The following is a 27235-nucleotide window of genomic DNA, read 5'->3' on the forward strand; positions in this document are numbered from 1 at the left end:
TTATGATATTAAATAATGAGACGAAGATGGTAAAGCCTGGTAGCCATATAGGAAATAGCATAGTAATATTTTTATAAATTGATATTAATTTGTTTTTTAAATTATTAGTTATGCCTCCTAATCCTAATGTACCAACTGTAATTGACATAATGGGCCTGTTTATTGCGAAAGGTGAAAATTTGTATTATTATTTAATTATGCATATTTTTTAGATAATGAATTAACAGTAGAGACTGTAATTTCCAAGAAAGATGTTGCAAATCTTTTTCTTCCCACCAACATAAATTAGAATATTTATCATTCTGAACGCTTTCATTTTGCGATAAAGAAAACATATCTAATAATGGTGTGATGGGAGATAATTTTTCTACCGAGCAGATTATTGGTGATGGAAATTGTCTTTTCAGGTATATATATTTTCAATAAATTAAATTGTTAATCATTATTATTGATGTAAAGAAGTTTGTAATGACGAATGCCACTATGATTTTCGGAGTCAGCAATGCATTCTCTCTATGAGGAGCAAAGATATGCTTGAACAAATGGAGGAGTTTTTGGGAGAACCCGTTGACGTATATATGGAGAGAACAGGCATGTCCTAAAATGCAACTTATGGAACAGAGGTGGAGATAGTTGCAATGGCAATTATGCTTCAAGCAAATATAATTACCCACACTATTTATAAATGGGCATATTATACGTCAATAAAAAAAATTAAATAACATCAAAAAATTTAATTTGAATATATATTTAAGAAATTATAACAAGCATTTTGACCGTATAATAAATTTTAATTAATCTTATTTTAATTTCAAATTAATCTTATTTATTTCGCAAATTAATTTTATTTATATCGTATATCCAGGCTTGTTAATCGATCCTTTTAAAAAGATCGAATCCCTATCACGATATTTTCAAAAAAAGAGGATCGAAATCCAGGATCGACCTTTTTTTAAAAAAAGGATCGCTATCGCTATCACGATCTTTTTCTTATTAAAATTTCTGAAGGAAATTACTGATCGATGCAAAATTAACTAATATAAAAATAAATTATGTATGGAATAAATTTATTGTAATTGAATAATATAATCTAAGTATAACAATTAGAGTATATTTATTTATAATTAAAATTAGATTTTAATAATAAAAAAAATTTCTAAGTATTATCATTTAAACATCAAAGTCTTTCATTAAGCACATGTTTAGCTTTGCTAAACAGCGCTCCACAGGAGCGCTTGATGGCAAAGGTTTGTTATAATCAATATACTAGTAGAAAGCCCGTCAAAAATAACGGGGAATGAGATTTTTATTCAATTTTTTACGATAGATGTCATGCCAGATCCAAGCTCACAATATTAGGAAGCATCCAAGATCTTATAAATTTTAAAAAGTTTATCAAGCCCAGCGCAACCCTTAATAATTTGTAAAAGATATTCCCAAGTTAGGTGCAAGCTTTTATTAATTTTGAGGTTCCAAGTAGAGGTGGGAGGGCCTAATTTTATATTCACGGCCCGCCCGCTCACGGTGGCAATAAAAAATATTCACGCCCATTCACGCTTACCACTAAAAACATTTCGACCCGACCCGCCCGCTCACGACAAGCAATATTTTGATTCACGCCCGTCACGCCCGAAAATTCACGGTGTTTTTAAATTTTTCAAAACTTTCACACTTTTTTGAATTCATTCTATTTATTTCTCTAATTTAATCCATATTAATAACAAAAATAAATACAATCAATAAATCGAAATTTATTTAGAAAAAGAAGAATGTCCATCTTTTTTTATTTCAATTGTGTAGGCCTTTTCTCTAATAAGAGATTGGCTACCGAAAATAACCTTTTATTAGAAGCTGAACTTGCAGCTGACAAAATTTTACTCCATAATTTTCTCAAAAAAAGAAATGAATATTCCTGCTTCTAAAACTTCAAAATATTGTCTTGTTATTTATCTTATATGAATCTTTTAAGTTCATCCTCACAGCTTCCATCAGTGATGTTGATGCTTCATCAGAATCATCGAAATTATCTATTTTTATTTTATAATAAAAATAATGTACTATGTATATTTTTTTGTGCGTTTTACTAAATATTCAGCAGAGATAATAGAACAATGGTGGATCCGACAAAATGGTAAACTTTTAAAAAAGCAGGATCCTTAAAAATTATTATATTAATTTAGTTAAATATTAAAAATAATGTACTTTGTGTTGTAGCTGTTGAAAAAAAGAAGAAATAAATTTAATATAATACATCAAATGTCAGTTATTTTCTGACAGGGGAATTAGTTTTTCCTTGTGGATGGGGGAAAACGAAATCATCACATGGGTTGTTTTTAAAAAAGTTTCTTTGTTTGCTATTTGGAGTGAAGATATTGGATGAAGACGGGATTGATTGAGGAAGATTTAATATGTTTATATGTTATATATACATGAATAAAGTGGAATTGTAGTAATGTTTATTATATTTATTATATTTATTTAATATTATTAGAGGGATTATTTTCTATTGATAAGTTATATTTTTGAGAGTAAAGGGTTTATTTATTTTTTTCAATAATGTTGACCGTATTCCCAGGATAAGAACCTGGAGATTCAAGATTTATTCGTTATAAAGGTAAGAACCATTTTTTTTCATATAATTTCGAATTTTACTGTGAAACCACAACGCAAGTACTAAAAACTATACAGGGGTAAGTGAAATTAAGAGGTGAGTTTAAGGTTTCTATAATTTTGTTTTAAATATTTAGCTTACAAAGCTTAAGATAGAAAGTATGTAATGAGTATTAGGCAGGAATATGAAAATAAGATCAGGAATTTAAGACAATAATATTTAGTATATATATGTCTAGATGTATATTGTACATCCAATTTTGACAGTAGATATGGTCTTATTATTTGGTATGCCTTAAAACTCATTGAATGGTGTTATAGGTATTCCGTCATAGGAAGATAAGACCTCAAGATCAGCAGGACAGAAAGGATTGCTAAATATTTAAATATTTGAAATTTATGAAAATATATATAGAAATGGACTTTTGTAATAAAGTATGTGTTATATAATTATGCATTTTGGGTTTTTAAAGGGATGGACATGTGTGGGATAATTTATTATTAATTAATGTTAATATATTGTATTGTATATGTAATTCAGTTTCAATTAAGGCTGATTATTAAGGGATCTATTGAGGGTGAGTTAATGTTGTTTATTTTGAAGTAATTAACCATTTTTATGAAATAGGGTGTAATGTGAATTACACATATGATATATTTAATTATGAATGATAATTTAAAGGAATTGAAGTATGATGAAGTCAGAATAATATCTATAATGTTAGATGTGGATAGTTATTTTGATTTAGTGTCTGCATTTGATATATATATAAATTGGGTAGGGATTTATATGATATATTAGATGATGTGTAATATTTTTTTTTAAATTATGAAATCTTTATATTTAATATATATATATTATTTAAATTATAAAATTTTATAAAAGGTTTTATTTGCAATTATTATATTATTTTTATGGTATGCAATGATGTGAAGGGAAAATATTTTTACACATAAGGTCAGCCCATGTTGATGGGTATGCCTTGAGGTGGGAATATTGTTTAGTTTGCATCAGGGTTTCGAACCGTTTAGTATAACGGTTCGGTTCCTTCCGGTTTTTAGTTTAAAGATTTATAAAGGTTTTGTTCCATTTCGGTTTTTTAAAAAAAAAATCATATCGGTTCGGTTCGGTTTATAATTTATAACGGTTCTTTCCGGTTTGTTCCGGTTTTTATAAATTTAATTTTAAAAAAAATTAATCATTAACCATGTATATATTAATTTTAGAGAAAAATCTTTTTATAATTTCTTATTTAAAACCATGAATGATAATCTAATAGATATTTTTATTAAACTTAGTAAATATAAATTAGACAAATCAATTCTTTTTATTTCATAAATAAGATAAACACAAACATGCGCAAATACAATGAGGAATAAAATAACACATAAATATAATGAAATTTATATTATTTATTTTTAAAAAGAGAATTGGAACGGATAACTAAAATATTTTCTAATATTTCAGGATTTAATTTAGTTCTTTGCGCAGAGAGTATAAACTTAAGGCTAGAAAATGCTCTTTCTACGGATACCTGCGTAGCTGGAACTGCTAGCACAACCATAGCTAACTTATAAAGTTCTAGCATACTATTCTTTACATTTCCCCAATAATTCAAAAGATTTGCATCTTTTTCTAATCTCTCTATATTATCAAATGACCGAATTATATACTCTATTTCTACACATTTATTATAATTTTCTATGCCCTGAGAACTATTCTTATTAAGGCTTTCATGAGACATTAATAAATCTTCAAAATCATCATCTAAGTTATCTTTCGAATGTGAACACGTAGGAATAGTATCTAGATTTTCAATATTCTGATTATTTAAATTTTGGATTAAGTTCCAAGTTTTATAAAGATGTTTTTTGGCGATATCTTTTTCTTCAAATGATAAAAATACATTATATCTTGGGTCGAGATATATAGCTGAGCAAAAAACTTCATTTTTCAAATTAATCTCTCGTGCTTTGATTGTACAAACTAAAAGTTTGGCAAATGAAGTGTCTATTTTGCTAGTTTGCATGATACATTTGATCCATGCTGCATAAAAATCGCCCATGGTCATTTGTTCACTTTGTATTTATTTTGTCAAAATATAAGATGGATATAAAGCTTTTAATATATCACTAATTATTTCCCATTCATTCTCTGACAAACATTTTTCACGATCATTACTTTGGGCCGATATTTCTTGGCAAAAGTTTTTTAACTCTAATAATCTTTCCAACATTAAATAGATTGAATTCCATCTTGTGCAACAAGCTATTAGTGGCTTTTTTAAATTTAATTTGGACAAAATAGACATTGTAGTCTGATTTCTTATTTTTTTGCAAATGTTTCTTGCTTTATTAATAATAACAATTTCATTTGAATTTTTTATGCAATCATTAATTGCTAATTGAAATGTGTGGGAGGCACATCTAATGCCCATTAACATGGATCTCGTATGAGGTACAAGATTAATATTTTCAATATTAAAAAAAAGTTCTTCATTTTCATTAACAATTATATCATCATTGTTATTTAAATTATCATTATCTAAATAATCATTAAGGATATCATCTTCATCATCTTCTTCATCATGATGTATTAACAGCTTAATTAATTTAATCATGTTAGCTGCATTGTCTGTGGTTATCGTATAAATTTGATCAATTCTTATTTCATGTTCGCATAGAACATCTAGAATAATTTTTTTTAGATATTCTGATGTATGTCTTTCTTTTATCTCTTTCATGCATAACGTTCTTAATTTTATTTCTCCATTATCTATAAATTGAATATTGATCCCCAGTATGGACCTATCATATCGAGTTGCAATATCTAATTTTAACGATATAAGTTTTTGGTATATTTCTTTTTTTAAATTTTGCGAAAAATCAAATGCCATTTTTTTAATATTATTGCGTATATTTTCAGAATTGATGGTTAAATTACCACCCAATCCTACAATTATCGGATCTATAATATTTCTAAATGCTTTGTCATCAATTGATTTTATTGGTCTCCCATGAACTGTGATTAACTCAGTGCAGGAGCGGATTAAAGTGTCTTTATTAATATTAATTTGTATTGTATTAGTTTTGGTAAAAGCATTTTGAATTGTATTATGATTATTTGCATTTTTTGTTATTGTTTTTTTAATAGTCAAATTATCTTTTTTTTTTTTAATAATTTGAATTCCTTATCGTGGAATCTTTCTATATGTAGTTCAAGATTTGCTGCATGGTCCCCGGTTAAAACTTTACCACAGTTTCTAGTTTACAAGTAGATTGATTTTTTACAATATCTAATTTAAAATATGATCGCACAGGATTTGACTTTTCCCAAACCATTTAATAGATACTAATATGCTATATGATGATGAATAGATCAGAATCTTTTATTATAAAAATAGAATAAATAAATTTCTTAATAGAATCAGTATAATTTTTTATTTATCTTATCTGACAAGATCTCCCCCAAAAATGTGAATTATATGCAGGCCTACCCTTCATATAATTATGCCGATTTTTTCCTCAAAAATACTAACAAAACAAACTTGTACACAGATGAAACTAAATAAGTGAATGGAGCTTACTAATACCATTTTAATTAATAATTTGATTTAATAGAGAAAAGAAAGAAGCAAAAAGATAAGATATAAAATAAGAAGAAAAGAAATAGAAAAGCTGTTTAAAATTCCAAAAACAACTGTCTTTTATTAAAAAATTAAAGTTAATTAAATTAAAACTTTAATGGATACTTTATCATTTTATAATTATCCAATTGAATTTCATGTGTTTAAATTTTATTTGGTACTATAAGATTTAGAAGGTTAATCAGTAAGTAGTTATTATTTCAAGAAATTATCCACTAAATATTAATTAACAATCATATGTTTTTTTTTAATTTCAGAATTCTAATATTCATTTAAGTCTTTATAAATTATTCATTATGAAAATATTAATTAATAAGAAATTAATATAAAACAGTATTTTATTAAAAGTAATCAGTACCTGATTTTCTTTAGATGTTAGTTAGAATTATGATTTTTCCCAAATTATTAGCAAGTATTAATAAGCTAATTAATAACTAATATACATATATATATATAAGAATAAACTTGTTAATTTAAAGAATAGTCTTGTTTGATTTTAAGATTCTTATCTAATTAACTGGTAATTCGCCTAATCTCTATTAAATTGAGTATTTATTAAAGTGAAAAGAAAAAACAATAAACATGGTGGTATTAATTGACATGTAAAAAAAATTCAATTTGAAAAGAAATAAAGAGTTTAAAAATTTCCCCAAGGAAAATTCAAATTTCAAATTTAGGTTAATAATGTTTAAATTTAATTATTTTTAAAAACCGTTTTGAACCGGTTTAAACCGGTTTAAAATATTTATAACGGTTCGGTTCGCTCTTTTTATAGTTTCTTTATAACGGTTCGGTTACGGTTACGGTTCAGAAAATTATAACGGTTCATTCCGGTTTGGCGGTTCGGTTCGGTTCGAAACCCTGGTTTGCATACTGGAGAAAGTTTTTTTTTGTGTAAATTTTTTTTTGTGTAAATTTTTTTTTGTAAATTTATGCTGCATATTACATTTTTTTTATCTTTGTAATAATTTTATAGTACATCACATTTTACTATTTATTTTATGAACATTTTTTTTAAAGAAAAGACATAAATTATCTTATATTGTGAAGGTATATTAAAAATTATTTACATATATACCATATAGCCCATTATATTCTCAATTTTTGTTATTTTGCATTCTACATTTTTGTGAATTTGTGCTAATTGTGATGGCAGAGTTAGGTAGAAATGGTATATTTTTCTTAGGATACTGAGTAATTCCTAGATGGAAAATATTGTATTTTCTACATATTATATATTTTTCCTCCCTATAAAATATTAAATTTATTTCTATACATATGTCTTGTAATTTTATTTAAAATCTTTGTTCGGCAAATTTTCACAATTATTTTTAATACCTAAAAATAGATTTTTATATCTATTTTAGGAGATATTTATAGTAGCTTTGATTTTGTTTACATGACAGAAGGACAACTATATGTGTTGAAATTGCATTTCACACATAGACCATGTGTTCACATTACAGTATTATATGTAAAATCATTATTTCCTAATTATCATTAATCATACCCAAATAATGTATATTATAGCTCCTATTTCCTAAATGTCTTAAAATGAATGAATTATTATGTTTTGCTGATATTACATTGTCCATATTAATGGTCCATAGATTATAAATGCAGATACCCCAATGTACATGTCATTATTGATAATATGCGTTTCCACGATTATATATTGAAATGTATCGGAGATATTATATTATAAATCATCATAAGGGGAGACGATTCGATAAATTCCCTGAACGTCTTCAAGGCGTCCCAATACAATTCAAAGGGACGATTCGATACAACACCACCACAGAGAGGGGGACGCTGGTCTTGTGAAGGGTGGGCGTGTTGTAGCTGTTGAAAAAAGAAGAAATAAATTTAATATAATACATCAAATGTCAGTTATTTTCTGACAAGGGAATTAGTTTTTCCTTGTGGATGGGGGAAAAACGAAATAATCACATGGGTTGTTTTTAAAAAATTTCTTTGTTTGCTATTTGGAGTGAAGATATTGGAGGAAGACGGGATTGATTGGGGAAGATTTAATATGTTTATATGTTATATATACATGAATAAAGTGGAATTGTAGTAATGTTTATTATATTTATTTAATATTATTAGAGGGATTATTTTGGATTGATAAGTTATATTTTTGAGAGTAAAGGGCATATTTATTTTTTTTCAATACTTTGTATATTTTTCAGTTAGTTAGACAAAATATTCATCAGAGATAAAAAAGCATATTGTGCGGCCTGACAAAATGGATAGCTTTAAAAATACGTCGGATGCTTAAATAATATAAATTTGTTTAAATTATAAAAAAATATCATACTAAGTAATGTTCACTCGTAATAAACCGAGATTAATCGGATATAACCTCACGATATACCACATTGGTTGTAGTTCTTGTTTTATTATTGGTTATATAATCTTTAGTTTATGAGGAGAGCAAACTCGAGACATTACATATAGCTGTCCATGTGAAAAAACAGGATGGGTAAATAGATGCCCACTTTGTTCAACGTTTGTCCCTGAGCTTTATTAATTGTCATGATCTTAATAATTTTAAAAAATTTTCTCAAACCCACGTCAATCCCTAATAATTTTGAAAACCAAGCCAATATTTTTTGAGAAATATTTTTTAAGCCCAGTCCAACGCATAATAATTTTGAAAAAATTTTCCCAAGCCTGGAGATATTAAATTTATAATTAATGATGAGGAAATATCTGATTTACCAATTAGCCACTGAGTTAACTCCTAGTTATATATGCAAAAAAAACATGTGAATTCGTAATAAGGGAAACTGAGAAAGCCTGGGCAAACCACTTATTATAGAATCATGACAAAATCAGGTCTGCCCTAATTTTATTATAAGAAATAACAAATAAAACCTCGTATTATTGGAGATAACTCCAAAAATTTTGTAATATTTTGTAAATAGATATATTTAATGTATTACTTTGACATCCAATACTTGCATAGGTTGTAAAATTTTGTAATGATAAATTATAAGAATATTTAAGGTTTTAATATGGCATCCTACAGTTGCATAGAAAACTTAAGTTATAGGATCATCTGTTTGTATAGAAAAAAAATAAAATAAATAAAATCAACAAATAAAAATAAATAAGTACCGATGACATGATATACCAATGACATGATGTACCAATGACATGATGTACCAATGACATGATGTACCAATAACATGATGTACCAATGACATGATGTACCAATGACATGATGTACCAATGACATGACGTAGCGATGACATGACGTAGCGATGACATGACGTCACGATGACGTAGTGAGGACATCGGAAAATTATAATATAGATATATTTTTTAAATTAACATAAATTTAAAAATATTCATTGAATCATAATTTGAATAAAAAAATTTATTAATGGAGCAAGCATTTTGTGAAGAATTCTTCCCCAAAAAGTATCTATTTCATCCATACATTTATTTGAAGCATCTGCATCTAGTTGATCCTGCATATTTCCAAATGGGAAATTAACCTTTCTTTTACCAACAGATTTTGTGGCAGATTAATATAAAGCCAATTAGCTTAATTTTTGGGTGAATTATTGCTGCCAATATGTTACTGTCATCATACAGTGTAGGAAATCTATATTAAGAAATGATAATTAATTTATTATACATCAATAGGGTTGTATTATCTTCTATATCTATAATGGAGGACATTATTAAAACCTTTAATTAATTTATTTTATATATAATAAAATTAAAAAATAAAACTTATAGGCTCTAAATTTCATTCTAGATAAAATTTAGGAAATTGTTGAAATATAAAATATGGTGGAATTGAAGTTGAAATAATATGATGTTGATAGATATTTTTTTTAAAAATAAATATAATTTCAAAATATTTATTTTATTTATTGCTTTTTATGTAAAAAATTAATTTTTAAAAGGAGGATCGAATATTTAAAAAAATGATCTTGATCGATCCTTAATTTAGGTCAGGATCATAAATCGGAAAAATTGACCAATTTCTGATGGAATCCAGGATCGGGAATCTTTTGATTCGATCCTTATATCGTATTTCTTTTTATATCCAGGAGCGTCGCTAGCCTTTACAATCTCATGGGGCTCAACTGAAAATATTTTTATGGGGGGCTTCGCCCTCCATGTCACCCAATTTGCCCCGCTCTTGCCCGGCCTTCAGCCGGGTTTTATATTTACATATTATACTTTTTTTAAATAATTATTCTGAATTTCATATTTTATCATTTATTATATTATGCATACAAAATAAACTGGCATCTGGCATATAAATAATTAAAACAATAGAAGACATTTCTAAAAATAATATTTTTTAATATAAAATCTATTTATTACATTATAAAATATTTTCGATTGCTGATATAAAAAAAAATTTGCGTCTAAAGAATTACAAGTGATAAAAAATATTAATTAATTCATACAAATGCCTCAATTGATAATGGTTTTTAAAACGATATAAGGCAATATAATTCTTATCAACTTACATTGACAAAAGGTCATGAAACTATCTATTACCATTTTAGACAATGTTTTATAGAATGGACTAATATGGAAAATTTATAGGCCTAAACTAAATCAACAATTCTTGAAGAAGAGAGCATAAACGACAAATCAAAATCATAAAACGATATGGTGGTTAGTGCTTCCTTTTAGATGACATGATGAAAGCTGGATAAGTAATCGAGAAAATTATTGTGAGATTTCTAAAAGATTATCTTCCATTTTAAATGATATATAAACGAGTGTTGACTATTATTATTTATCTAAAATATGCTATCATATGCTCTCAGCAGCTGTAGTAATAATCTTAAATTACATAGTTTTAATTTTAATGGAAGGCTCAAAAAAAATACAAAAAAAATTAAATTTTTATTTTATTTTTTAGTAATACTTTAAACACTAAAATATTTAAAATTGTGTTTTTTATATATATTTTGAACTTTACAATTTTTTACATTTTTTACATATTGAAATAATAAGTTTTTTTAAAAGGTTATATACAAAAAATAATTTCGACAAGTTCGTCCTTAATTTTATAAAAAGTAAAAGAAAATTTACAAAAAGGTCATTTAATTTATTTTACAAAAAGTAAAAGAAAGAAAAATATAAAATTTTTTATATACAAAAAATTATTTAATTAACATTTCCTTCTTTTTTTTAAATGTCTTCTTTCCTCAGTTTCTTATCTTCACTTCCAGTCATTTGTTTCTCAATTGCTCCATCAGTCATTTGTACGTATATCTTGAGATTGTTTGTTTGACCATCTGATTATCGTTTGTTGAATCGATTATCTAACATCTTTTGTGAAACATCGTTGGTTGAACATCATTGTTGAAACGTCGTTAGTTGAACACTGCTTGTTGATTTGCTGTTTGTATTGATCATCCCATTTCTCTTTCAAAAATTTATATATATATTTTTTTACAAAATTTTTATTTATTTATAACAATCATTTTATATGTAGTAGGTCATATTCTCGCTTTTGAACTAGACTTTGAATTTTTGAATTATGACCTTGAACTTTTTCACTTCTTCCCCCTCTAAGAATTTTTTCTCCATTGTAGTAGAATTTTCATTTGATATTTTGTTCGTTGTTTAGCCTGAGTCATATCTTTTTCATTGATTTGTTCTTAGCTTGTTATCATCTAATCATTCGCTTGAATATCATCCTCACATTAGCTTGTTCATCTCGTTATTTATTATCATTTTTATTTATTTATCAATGTTTGTAAATTAATATTATGATCAATATATCTCAAATAAAATAATTTTGGAATAATTGATATGATAATGGAATAAATAATTTATCAGAATCATTCATAAGAATAGAATCATATTTGGAATATAGAATAATAGAATATTTGGAATCGTCTCATTTTATATTATAATTCATTATTTATTATTTAACCCTTCCGGTGAAAAAAATGACGTTAGTACTCGGGTGGGGTTTAATTGACCCAATTTTAAATGTATATATCTCCAGTAATATTCATTATTTTCATTTGATATTTGAATATGAAATAGATCTAACTTCTTGATAAAATATTTATATATTTTTATTTCTTAAGCCTAGATTAACGATGATGAGGATAATTATAAATTGTGCCAAAAAATTTTTAAAAAAGCTTACTTTTTTTAAATTTCAAATATAAAATTAAAAAAATAACTTATCCATCATATAATCATGATAATTCAATGGATCTTTATTCTTAAATGAAAAAAAAATTACACTAATACATTCAAATATAAAAAAAATATAGAACATACAAATTTACTCTGGTGGGGTCTCACAAACCCCAACCAGTCACAAAATGCTTATATCTTAAAAATTACTAAACCGAAATATATGAAATTCGGAATATAGGTTCTAAGATATATTTGATGAAGCTACTGAAGAATCCAGATCATAGTATTTAATCCTTTTTATGTAATATCATTTCTAGCATGCCTGGGGTTTCATATACCCCACCAGAGTTTTGAAGGGTTAATTATTAAATTATTTTTATTTTTAAATTTTACTCCCTTATTTTTCAATTTAAACAATTTTTTTATATCATAATTTATCTTCAACTTATTCTTTATAAAAAAATTTCTCTTTCTCCCTCCATCTTCAACATACGATCTCCATATCATACTCTTAAAAACTTTTTCAACACCAATATATTTAATAACATTGCCTCTCTTTTTAATATTTGTTTTAATTTTCTTTATTTCCAAAGTTTTTTTTAAATTTTTTGTTAATTATAAAAAATTTTATTTTATTATTTTCTCTAACTTTTATTTCATTATTGTCTTTAATCACTATTATTTCATCAATTATTATAGTATAATTTATTTCTTTTAATTTATAAGAATTCATTTCTTTTTTAACATTTGGTATTAATTTACATAATTCAATTTTATTCAAGTTTTTATTATTTTGACTTTTAAAATTTTAAATAGGATAAGATATATTTGATCTAGTTTTTCCATTTATATCTACCTCTTTATAATCACAAAAATATTTTAATACAGATATTGCTTCTTCATAACTTGAAGCTCCATATATTGGTAACATTGTGTCCATAAGCAAATATAAGTCATCTGGTAAATTAAATGTTAAACTCAAAACATCTTTACTCTCATGGTATGTTAAATAATTTTCTAATTCATCTATGGATTTTGTTTTATTATTATTATACCATATTGGTTTTTTCATATTTTAAATTTTTATTATATTTATTTTTATTTTTAATTTTACATTTTAATCATCTCTTACGTGTTTTTAGAATTATATTAACATCATTTTCCATAATCCTCTTTCTTCTAGCTTCACCATGTTCCAGTATCTATATCATGCAAAAAATTTTTTTTTATATATTTCAATTTGTAGCGTAATAATTATCTGCCACCATTTTAATTTTAATGAAAGGCTCAAAAAAAATACAAAAAATAATTAAATTTTTATTTTATCTTTTATTAATACTTTAAACACTAAAATATTTAACATTTTGTGTTCTTTATATAGATTTTGAACTTACAATTTTTTACATTTTTTACATAATGAATAATAAGTTTTTTTAAAAGGTTATATTCAAAAAATAATTTCGACAAGTTCGTCCTTAATTTTATATAAAGTAAAAGAAAATTTACGAAAAAGTCATTTAATTTATTTTACAAAAAGTAAAAGAAAGAAAAATATAAAATTTTTATATTCAAAAAATTATCTAATTAACACATAGCAACAAATAATAGATGCTGGTTAATTTGCAATAATAGCCATGAAGGTCACGATGTTAACTAATATCAGAATTTGGTATGTTGGATAAATTGATAAAATAAAAAACACTAAAAATCTTTAGAAAAAATTATACAAATATATTGAAACCTGGAGTTATTTACACGGCAAGGATGCCATATTAGAAATGAAACATTTTCTAACTATAAAATAAAGACCAGAATGATATGATTAAACAACTAAGAAATATATTGTCGCACCACCTCTAGTTGGTATATTATATCTTAAAATAATAGTAGTTTGTAATAATATAAAAAATATATAAAAATTTAACTCAAAACTGTTTTTCGAAAAAGAAAAAAATAGCTTTCCTAAAAATACTAAAAAAAGAGAAGAAAATATATCAAATTTATTACATCTATTGTAGGATGAATAATGAAATGTTTAATTTTTAAAATTATTTATAACTAAATAGATGGCGTTAAATACTTAAATGCAAATTGTTACTATATTTATTATCAAAAGCATTTATATAAAATTCATTATAATATTAACTTTAATATAATATATAACTGTCAAATATGACTATAAAAGTGGCATTTTATCTAATATTTTATAAACAACTGTATATAATAGAGCATTTAAACTATATGTCTAATTACTTATTTTTTATAAAGAAATCTCTTATACTTATTTGGACCTTGAAAATATTTTTAGAAATAGGTATGATAATAAAATTTAAAAATAAATATACAGTTGATTAATGATTTTGAACTCGGTTAATTACAATATTAAATTTTTTAGTTTTCAATTAATAAATGTTTATATTTATTTAATTAAGGATCATATAAAAATTTAAATAATAATTTAAATAATAATAGTCAATTAAGCTTCAACTGTTAATCCTAAATTAACATTTAGTGAGTGATATTGATATTCTATTTTTAACACAAAATTTGATTGCAAGCTGACATAGTGAAAATATAATTTATATGTTTTAATCAATGATAATATATATCATTGGTTTTAATCTAATCTAATATTTAAATAGTATTCATTTAATAAATATTTAGACAGTTTTATTAATTTTTAAATAATAAAATTAAATCTATATATTACTTAATAGAATTATAAAAGAAATCGATCAGGGGACAATTAAAAAAATTTATTTTTAGTTCAAGGGGTTAAGATTCTATTTTTTAAAAAAAATTTTTGCTTCAGGGGGCTATTCAAATTTTTTAGGGGGCTCGAGTCTCCCCCCCCTCCTAGTGACTCCACTGTTTATATCGCATATCGTTATTACTCATGTCTTATGTATATGTTTTTCAAATCTTTATATATACAAATAAATTTTATATACAAATTAAATAAAGTATTATATAAAAGATACACATTATTGTTTATATATATATATATATAATGATATAAACATATTGTCCATCTTTTTCTTTTTCTTTTTTATAAAATATTATTTATGTGGTTGAAATAAAAAAATGTTAATAACTTATAAATTATTTCTTACCCTAAGTGGTAACATGAAAATAAATAGTTGGTTATCTTACCAACATTTTAAAATTGTTTTATCTCACATCTCTATACTTTGACATTTTCGAACTTAACCTTAAATTAATATATAAAATTTTAAGAGTTAGTATTAAATTAATGACATATTATGTCATTGTATTAAATACAAAATTTTACAAAAAGAATAAAGCAAAATTTCTTTAAATATCAATATAACAATAGAAAATATAATATCTAATCTTTACACTAAGTCATAAATGTCAGTATTACTAAAAATCTCATATTTAATATATGCAGGTCAGTCATAAATGACAATATCACTAAAAAATAATATAAAATTCTAACAAGTCATAAATATAATATCACTAAATTATTATTTGAAACAAGGGTTAATTTAAAACGTTACACCGGATCACACTTTTTAAGTTTTTTTGCCCGGTCCTTAAAACCGTTGCTCATCCCATCCCAAACTAATAAGTTTATCCTTGTATTTTAATTTTCCTTTTATTACTTAAATTTTATTTTCTTTTAAAACAGTATTTTTAATTTTCCTTTAAATTATATTTTATTTCTTTTAAAACAATATTTTTAATTTTTCTTTAAATTATATTTTATGAAAATTATAAAAATAAAAGATTCAGGCAAGTTGCGTGACAGACATGTCGAATAACAGAATATCAAAAGTGAAATGTTTGAGCGAGTATATTATTTTTCATTTTAACAGTTCAGGTTAAGGCATGATGTTGGCTTATAATATTTTGGACCAGGCTAGGTAATATTTTTAATAATTTTTTGGGTTAGGGTCCTCCTTTTCATATCATTTATGAAAAAACGTCAAAAATGGCTACAAATATATTTGAAGCGATTATAAATTTGTATAATTTTGAAACGTTTTAACAGATTTGACAAATAAAGTAAAAAATGCTTTTTATTTTAAATTAAATTTAAATAGCTAATTAGTAATTAATATTTATATTAATACAAGAACAGTATATACTAAAAAATAAATTGCAGATAATTTAAAATATTTTAGCAAACTCTTAATACTCTAGATCTATTAATATATAACAGACAGCACAATTGTATTATAAATATATCTTTCAGTAGCGTAGGCAGGAATTTGGTGTGGGGGGGGGGGGGGTAATTAAAATTTTTTTAAATAAAATTATTGTTATTTAAAAATATCAAGCAAACATTTATTAGGACTAATAACTATTTCTAATATACAAATTTAAATTAATATGAATTGTAAAAAATTAAATATATAAACCGATATATAAAAATAAATTTGATTTAAAAAATATTAAACGAATATAACCGGCGGCATATAAATACTTTAAATAAATCTGAATTATAAAATATTAAGTGGATATAACCATGATATGATGACTATAAAATAAATAATCCATAATAGAAATTTAAATTTTTTTGAGCTTTTAAAATTTATATATAAAGTATAAAAAATCTAAATGTTGGAAATATGAATAATTATATTTTTTATGTAAAATAAAAATATATAAGACATTAAAAAATGATAGCACAAAAAATATTATGGAAACATTATATTTTTATTATGTAAAATCCAATCTTCGTTGGGAGGGAGCTAATTTTTCAATTATCTCATCCGTGTTTGGCGTCAAATGCCAATGAATATTCAAAAGGGCCAGACCATTCAACCTACTTTCAGAAGTTGTACTTCTTAGGTACTTTATCTTCTTAAAGAAGAGAATGTTCTCTCATTAGTTGCAGTATTAATGGGAAGAGTTGCTAATATATATAATAATTTCAATATATTGGGAAGATAATTTAAAAGATGTTTGAAATGATGCAAAGCATCATAGCATTTTTTGGGACTATATCAACCATAGTTAATCTTTTATACCATAGTTGGCATTCAGCTAATAAAGCATCATGAGATACATTAATGTCTTCATGATAAAAATCTTCCAAATATTTTATTTTTTTTCTATCACCATCTGAAAAAGGTTCAGAGGGCTTTTGCGGAAGTAATATGTTTCTTGATAAATTAAAAACCTTTCATTTACTTATGTTATAAATGTATCCAAAAGAGGTATAAAAACATTTATTTTATAATATTCTTCTATTGACCCTATATTAATATTTGGACGATAAGTTTGCCTTACTGTAAGTCGATGGAGACAAATATTGAACTCGTATAGCTCTGCTTTTGATTCAACATTAACATATAAAATATGAAATTCCTCATCAGCATTAGCTCTAATTTCTTTGAGTTCTAATAAAATTGTCTCTGCTATTCTCATCATCTCAATCAAATCAATTTCAGGTTTTTGAAAAGTATTACATAAAATAGTTGTATAATTAAATAATTTATTAATACATTCCAATGCGAAAAAAAAATTTGGTATAAGTATTGAATCCAGTAACTTGCTTGCTTCTGAAGAAATATCTTTTTCAGTCATTGTGATATTTCTTTAAGAGCATTAATAATCAGCTCTTCTAACTCGATAAAAGCTATTACTGCTTGATGTCGAAGACTCCATCTTGTTGGACAAGCTTTTTGCAATTTTTTTCTCCTTGTTGGGCAAGGAGTTTCAGATATAATTCTGTTCAAAATATTTTGACGCTTGGGGTATCTAAACATTTCATAGATGCTAGATATTTTACCTTATATAAATATAAAAAATTAATTTAATATTAAAAACCTAAGCAATTTGATATCAATGGTAAATAACATGAATCCGATATTGCTAAATTGAATGAATGGGCAGCACAGTGGACATATATAGCTGTTGGGCATTTTTTTTAAATAAATGCCTGAAGCCCATTGAATTGTCCACTCATTGCACGTGCTCCATCATACCCTTGCCCACGTATTATAATTAAGCTATATTTTTTAAAATAATTATATAATAAGATTAATTATTACTTTTAATTTTTTAAGATTCACAAATATTACACCAGCTAAAGCAGACCAGTCATGCTTGAAACAGGAATAAATTGGAGAAACATTTCCTTGATAATGTTTTTATGAGTATCTACATATCGCGCACACAACGACATCTGCTCAATGCCAGCAATGTCCGTGGTCTCATCTGCCAAAATTGAGAAGCATGGGGCAGAATTGATTTCAACAATCAATTTTTCTAAAATGATATTGTTGCAAATATCAATTATCTCATATTGTATCCTAGGACTGAGATAAGTAGCATTTTTATTGGTACTAATGAGGCTCTCCATTAATACAGGATCTCCTAATGCTTTAAATTTTAAAAGTCCACGGAAATTACCTTCATTATCATTAAAATTTAAGCTTCCTGAATCCTTGTGGCCACGAAGTGCTAGGCCTTGCAAGCCACAATATAAAATAGCCTCAATAGTTAGTTTTATCTTGCCTCTATTTTCTTTTGCTATTTTAACCCTATTTTTATCAATTATTGATGAAATGGGAATCATATCCCCCTTTTGAATTGATTCTTTTGAGGAAATCATCAGTTCACAGCTTTTGTTTATTAAATTATCATACTATACTTTTTTGCTTTTTGGCATGATTTTCACCTTCAGCGTTTTTTTAAAAAAGTCTAATATCCATAACTAGAAATTTGAAAATTATAATACCGGGAAATTTAAAAATAATAGATAAATATTACGCCACAAAGAAAACTTGAAAATGAAATTAATTGATAAAGTAAATTAGTAAATGAAAAAGGTAATAATATAAAAATTTAAAAAGAAATAGATATGAATAATTATAATAAAAATATAAAAAATAATATTTTTGAAAAATAAAATATGTCCGGCATCTGCATTTTGGCTTTGGGGGGGGGGGGTCCTTGCCCCCCCCCCGCTGCGTACGCCAATGATATCTTTGATATCAGTAACGAAGCGTTCATAGAAGCAAGGGAAGCATTGCTTCCCTTGAAGATTTTTCTTACAAAATTTTTAAATAAACTTAATATAATCTTTGTACTATGCTAAATAAACTAAACTGATTTCGTTAAAAAGATTAATATAATTTTTATAACGTTTTAATATTATTTTCACTATATTAAGAAATATTATTATTTTTACTACGTTAAAAAAGTTACTATTATTTTTACTACGTTAAAAAAATTACTATTATTTTTACTACGCTAAAAAAAATATACATGAGGGAAGCAAATCTAATATTGCTTATTTTTTTAATAAATAAAGAGAAAATCATGCCATGGTATTGTGTAATTTTACCATTAAAAAATAAGCATTGGCGAAGCAAATAAAAAAATGCTTATTTTTTTAATAAATGAAAGAGAAACAAATTTTTTTATATAATATTTTTTTTCCTTACTTTTTAAATAAAACATTTTTCGTTTTTAAAATCCTTAATTAATGTTTAATAATTGTAATTGTATTATTGAAAATTTATTAACATTATCATTTAGCTCAAGAAATTTTGATGCGAAAAAATTGATTATTGAAAAAGAAAGACCAAAACCAATTTTACAAATCTTAAAAAAAGAAATCAAAACTTCCATCCTTAATTATTCTATCGATAAATATGAAAAATATGAATCGCTCACTGGATGTGAATTTTCTAATTCTCTATGTTGTTGGTCATGCCTATTATTCCCAAAGGAAAAATAAGTTTGGAATGATAAAGGATTTTTGGATACGAATAATTTTCAAAGGCAGTTAAACGGCAAAGAATCAACCTCTCATTTGCAGTCGATGATTCAATAAAAACATTTGGCCAAAATCGTATTGAAAATATGATAGATTCGCGCAATATCAATCGAACAGCATAATTCTAAAGTCAAATCAAATATAGAAATATTGAAAATATTCTTGGAATTCAGGAGCTCGTATTCCGTGGTGATGATGAATCTTCTAATTCAGTAAATAGAGGAAATTATATTGAATTAATTTATTTGCTCGCGGAAGAAAATTTACTATTAAAACATCATTTACAAATAGTGCAGTTTTTATTGAACTATCAAGCAATATTCAAAATGATTTGATTAATTCTATTTCATATGTCTTACACCAAAAAATATTAAATTCGTCGAATTGTTAGATATTAGTAAATTCCAAATAATCAAAATTTCCCAAATATTTATGAGATAATTTAAACGACACTTATTCTCAATTATTCGACTTACACAAGCTGGAAACCGAATTAAAGGTAGTGTTTCCGGATGTTTAATTTAGAAAGAAAAAGAATGTTAATGAAATACTTCAATTTTTATATGCACGGATTTGATGAAAAGTTTTAAAGAGTTTTTTAAATTATGCAAATTCATCTTAACTTTGACTTTAGCAACAGCAAGTGCAGAACGGAGTTTTTCATCTTTAACAAGAATCAAATCTTATTGCAGAAACAGGATGCGCTAAAATCGATTATCAAATCTATGATTTAGATTGAAAAAAAATTATTATAAAATTTAAAATCTAGCGATAACTTTTATAATCGAGTACTTGATCATTTTACACAAAAACAAAGACGAATACCACTTATTTATAAATCTTAATTATGTTTGAGTTTGACTAAAATAAAAATATTTTTTTGATTGGTTCCCTAGTAGTAAACTTGACGCTTCGTCACTGTTTGATATAATATTAATAAAATTTATATCAAATATCTCATAATAAAAATTTAAATTAATATATAAAAATGCAATCTCTTTTTTTTTGCATGATAATGTATAAATTGAATTAAATATTTGTTAGAATAGATAATATTTTTGTTGTATTTTGATTTAATCAAACTATATTGAACCATTTGATTGTTAGAATTGTTGTGAATAATAGCTATGTTTAAAAATGATATAAATATCTAAAAGATACTATTTACTTATGGTATTTCTGTTATGGGCATCTATTTCCTCCAAGACCTCTTGGTTCATAACTTTGTTAAAAAATAGTTATATCAATATAATTAAAATTTACTTGGACTATTTGTGTTATCCAAAACTGGACTATTTGTGTTATCCAAAACTGGACTATTTGTGTTATCCAAAACTGGACCTTGTAGATTAATAGCTTTGAAAAATTATTGTAAATATTAATTTGATATATTACTTTGGCATTCTGCACAGGCTTGTTAATCGATCCTATTAAAAAGATCGAATCCCGATCATGATAGGATCGAAATCCAGGATCGACCTTTTTTTAAAAAAGGGATCGCGCTCACGATCACGATACTTTTCTTATTTAAATTTCTGATCGATGCAAAATTATCTAATATAAAAATTAATTAAACATGGTATAAATTTATTGTAATTGAATAATATAATATAAGTATAACAATTAGAATATATATAAATTTATAATTAAAATTAGCCTTTATTAATAAATTTATTTCTAAATTATCATCATATAAACAACCATGTTTTTCATTAAGTATATGTTTAGCTTTGCTAAACAGGCGCTCCACAGGAGTGCTTGATGGTAAAGGCGTGTTATATTTAATAAATGTTTCTTATAAATTAACATAATTATTAAAAATATTCACAGAATCATCGTAAGAATAAAAAAAATTATTAATGGAAAAAGCATTTTAATTTTTCCCAAAAAAGGTATCTATTTCATCCATACATTCATTAAATAGTAAAAGATTCACATTCTCACTTATATCTCCCTTGCGATGATTGCAGATGGTGGATTGAGGGGATAGTTTCCTCACCAAATAGTGAGACCTCTTGTTCATGTAATAATACTGGGCCTTGTAAGGTTGCTCCTGAGAATAGATCCAAGTGTTCCCTTGCGGCCATATATATTCTGGATGGTTCGTTGGCTGGGTTTTCATTTGTTAGTACCCATTGAATATTCTGAGATATAGCCGTGAAATTTGCGAGATCAAGTTTAAGTAGTATCTAGGTGATTACTTTTTTTATAGCGGGGGATCTGGATCCGCCTTTCCTAAACGTATAGTATGCTACAGTTGAATCCGTGAAGATGGTAGGTATTCTATTGTCTTTGTGAATTGCTATTATGGCGCCGATACCGACCGCTAGCTCCTCTTATGCATTGATATGTTCGATGGCATGAGATGGGAAGGAACATTCAACAAGAGGCAAGCTTCTTGGAAAGAGACCGACATGTCGTCGATACCCCAAAAGGATATACCGGTATGGGATCCTGATGCGTCCGTGTACACTGGGTCGTGTGCGTGGTATCTAATGCTCCAAGGGTTCTTTCATTCCATTGATAATCGCCATCGTTTGGAATGCTAGATATGTGTCGTCTACTGGGGTTAGCGGACCCCCGTTCATAGTAATGTAAAAGAGGGAGAATAATCTTGACAGGCTTGTTAATCGATCCTTTTAAAAAGATCGAATTACGATCACAATATTTTGAAAAAAATAGGATCGAAATCCAGGATCGACTTTTTTTTAAAAAAAGGATCGCGATCTTATTAAAATTTTTGATCGATGCAAAATTAACTAATATAAAAATTAATTAAATATGGTATGAATTTATTGTAATTGAATAATATAATATAAGTGTAACAATTAGAATATATATATTTATAATTAAAATTAGCCTATAATAATAAAAAAGTTTCTTATCATCTTTAAAACAACCACGTTTTTCATTAAGTATATGTTTAGCTTTACTAAACAAGCGCTCCACAGGAGCGCTTGATAATAAAGGTGTGTTATATTCAATAAATATTTATTTTAAATTAACATAATTATTAAAAATATTCACAGAATCATCATTAGAATAAAAAAAATTATTAATGGAAAAAGCATTTTATGACGAATTTTTTACCAAAAAAGGTATCGATTTCATACATGCCTTCATTTGAAGGATCTGCATGTGGTTGACCCTATATATATTCCAAATGAATTAACCTTTCTTTTAGCAACAAATTTTGTGGCAGATTAATAAAAGGCCAATTGAGCTTAAACTTTGGGTGAATTTTTGATGCCTATATTACTGTCATCATATAGTGTAGGAAATCTATATTAATAAATGATAATTAATTTATTATTAAATAAGTGTTCATTCATATAAATCAGATATCGACAAAGTTAGCCCTTTCAAATTTTACAGTCAGGCCTGACCAATCATCTGTATAATATTGATTAAATTTAAATTTTTAATGCCTATGATGGCCCATATTAAAAGCTGTGAGAAAATATTCTATCATGAATAATACTGAGGCTTTTTAGGTATTTAAGAACTTATGAATTAATGCTTCAACACAAATTTATATTATTTACATGTGGTTAAAAGGGTCATATAGGTTATTTTAAAAATTCAAGTTAAAATTGTCTATCATTAAAAGCTGCTCAAGATGATATGGGCAAAAGATTTTGAGAAAATATTTTTGTTATGATATGAATAAAATGAGGCTTTTTTAGCATTTAAAAATTTATGAATAAAGGGTTCAACATAAATTTTGTTAAATATATTAAGTTAAGTATATTATTTATATGTGGTTGGAGGGTTTTAAATATTAAAAATTAATTTCAACTCCCATTAAAAATATTAGTCTCCCTTTCTTATCAATGCTAAGAATGGGCTAATATTAATAATAATATTAAATTCCTGATTATTATAATTAAGATTAAAAAGAAATAATTACTTTCTAAATGCCTCTTTAGGTTTGAACTGCTAAGAAAATATTTTCTTTTTCATAAAGAGCATTTTGCATAGATCATTGTATGGTTACTTCCATCCGTTTCACATAAAGAAAAATACTTACGTAAATTATGAAATGGTAAAAGATTCTCATTCTTATATCTGCTGTCACATCAATAGAAGTAGATGTATCATCTTCTAAATCTATAATGTAGGACATTATTAAAACCTATAATTTATTTATCTTATTATTATAATTAAATAAATATCACTTGTTCGTATAAAAAAAATGGTAAATTATGTGATACGTGATATATAGCACTTTTGCCCTCTAGCGTTGTAGATTCAACAGTGCTACGCTAGATTTTCCTCATTTCCATCTAATTGAAACTAATTTAATTTGGGTGTAAAAGTAAAAATATGAGGATCCCTCAATACGTTTGTGGGCAAGCCACACGTATCTGTAAGCGCAACATTTCGAAAAAGCTTACATAAACCTCTATAGGCTTATTAAAAATTAGTGGGCAGAAAAAGAGCCTATACCCGATAACTACAGTATAATTTAATTACTTTAAGGATGGGTAGTGGCTGATTTTAAGTTTAAATTCTTTAGTGTAAGAATGATTGCTATCAATATTGAGATTTGATGTTCATAAAATCTGTAAATAAAGATGATTAAATAAAAAAACTTTTCTTGGTCAGTATGATATAGTATTATTTTTTATTGATGATTCATCCATACAATACAGTATTATCACTTATACTTCCAAAAATTTTGCACCGGATGAACCGCCCAAGATAATATTTCTTCCATCATTTTAACAAATTCTTTTTGCTCAGCTATATAAAATGTATACATTCCGGCCATTTTGAAGCAATAAATTCCGGAAAATATTTTAATTTTCACATGTTTTCATGCGTGAATCGGGAAAAAAAATCAGTTAAAAAATTTCACGTCTAAAATAAATTATTAAAAATATTATGAATCAATTGGTAAATTGTTGAAATATAAAATCTGGTGGAATGGTGGTTGATAAAATATGATGTAGATTGATATTTTTTTTAAAATAATATTTTAATTTAATTTTCAAAATTTTTATTTTATTTATTGCTTTTTAAGTAAAAAAATATCAAAAGGATCGGGATCGAATATTTAAAAAAATGATCTCGATCACGATTCACAATTTAAGGTCAGGATCTTAAATCCGAGAAAATTGACAAATTTAGGATCGAATCCAGGATCGGCGATCTTTTGATTCGATCCTTTAACAACTCTGATTCTGCAGTACATAGATTTGTGTAATGTATTTAAATAAATTAATTTTTTATATTCGCTTAAAGATACAATTTATAAAAATAGAAAAACATATATATATATATAGCTGATAATATTATATTAAATCACTTTACAATAAATTTATCAAATCATTTCATTTGGCGACGACCATTTATTTTTCAAGTCATTTTTGACGGCGACGAATTATTTAAAATAAAAAGATTAAAATTATACCATGCCTCTGAAGAAGATTGAAGAACATACTCAATTTCATATTCCAGAATTTGTCAAAGAAAAAGTTAATATTCAGGATTACCTATATAATATAGAACTCATTTTCAAGGTAAAAAATATTTTCAATGAAAATAAAAAAAAGGATCTTTTATTGGCCTATATAGGCACCGAAAATTTAATTAAAATTAAAAAATTTTATTTTCCAAATATTTTAAATAATATAAATTATTTAACTTTAATCGAGAATCTAGAAAAAAATTTTAAGGATGTCTCTAGCATTTTTCTTTATAGGAATAATTTTTTTACATTAAAAAGAAATAACGAAAGTATAATTGACTTTTCAATTAAATTAAAAAGCATTTGCGCTTTATGTAATTTTAAATCGCCGGTTGATGAACTCTTAAGGGATATTTTCATCTTAGGAGTAGGGTTACCCGAGCTGGACAAAGAAATTCGGTCAGAAGTTAATAAAATCATTAAACATAAGCCTATGCAAGTTTCCAAAAATATTTATCCTAGGAATAATTATAACAACGTAAACAAATTCAATAATAATAATTATAATGCTAACAAATTCAACAATAATTTTTATAAACCAAGTTTTAAACCTAATTTCAGTCAAAAAAAAGTAATATGCTTTAGATGCGGAAAAGCAAACCACATAGCGAAAGAGTGTAGAACGCATGCTATACAAATGATTTTACCACGGACACCTCGCCTGTCTTTTGCTAATAAAGCTACGATCGATGTAAAGAAATAGACTGCAGCTTACTATGGAATTCGATACTGGGGCCGCGTGTAGTGTGATAGACGAGGTTACCTGGAGTCGCATAGGCAAACCAACATTATCACCTGCTAATAAACTAGTAGGATATAACCATATCAAAATCGAAGTATTGGGTAAATGTTTAGTGGAAGTCGAAGTAAAAAATATTTCAAAATTTTTACCTATTTGGGTAGTTAAGGGTGAGAATTCCCACATTTTTGGAATGCCTTTTCTTAAATTTGATATAAAACTTCCTGAAGAAGTTTGTATTAACAATATAAATATGAAAGATTCCAGTTTAAATACATTTGTTTCAAAATTTCCGCAAGTTAAAAAAAAATTAGGACAAATAAAATTACAGGAAGCCGTCATAAAGATACAACCAAATACAGTGCCAATTGCGTTACCATCTAGAAGAATTCCATTTCCGTTGCGTCGAACCGTCTGAGTTGGACAGACTTTTAAATGAAGGCGTTATCGAGAAGGTAGATCCAACAAAGACTCCAATTACTTGGGCTACGCCAACGATTAATATTTTAAAGAAATCCGGTGCTGTGCGGATATGCGGAGATTTTCGTTTAACAATCAACAAATATTTAGCGATAGATAACGATTTACTATCAACTTTTGTTGACCTGACAGATAGGATCGCGGGTGGTAAAATATTTTCAACGATAGATTTAAGAGATGCATTTTTACAATTCGGAGTTAGTCCAGAATGTAGAGACTTTTTAGTAATTTCGACTCATGTCGGTTATTACCGATATCAAAGAATTCCTTTTGAATTGACTAGCGCTCCGATAATATTTCAACGTTTTATGCAAAACCTATTAAAGGGAATTCCTATGGTTAGTGTATTTTTAGACGATGTAATTATTGCAGGCGAGAATAATTTTGAT

The sequence above is a fragment of the Gordionus sp. m RMFG-2023 genome, chromosome 1 (assembly GCF_954871325.1).
Source record: "Gordionus sp. m RMFG-2023 chromosome 1, tfGorSpeb1-WG-v2, whole genome shotgun sequence".
In the NCBI taxonomy this organism is placed as follows: Eukaryota; Metazoa; Nematomorpha; class Gordioida; order Chordodea; family Parachordodidae; genus Gordionus; species Gordionus sp. m RMFG-2023.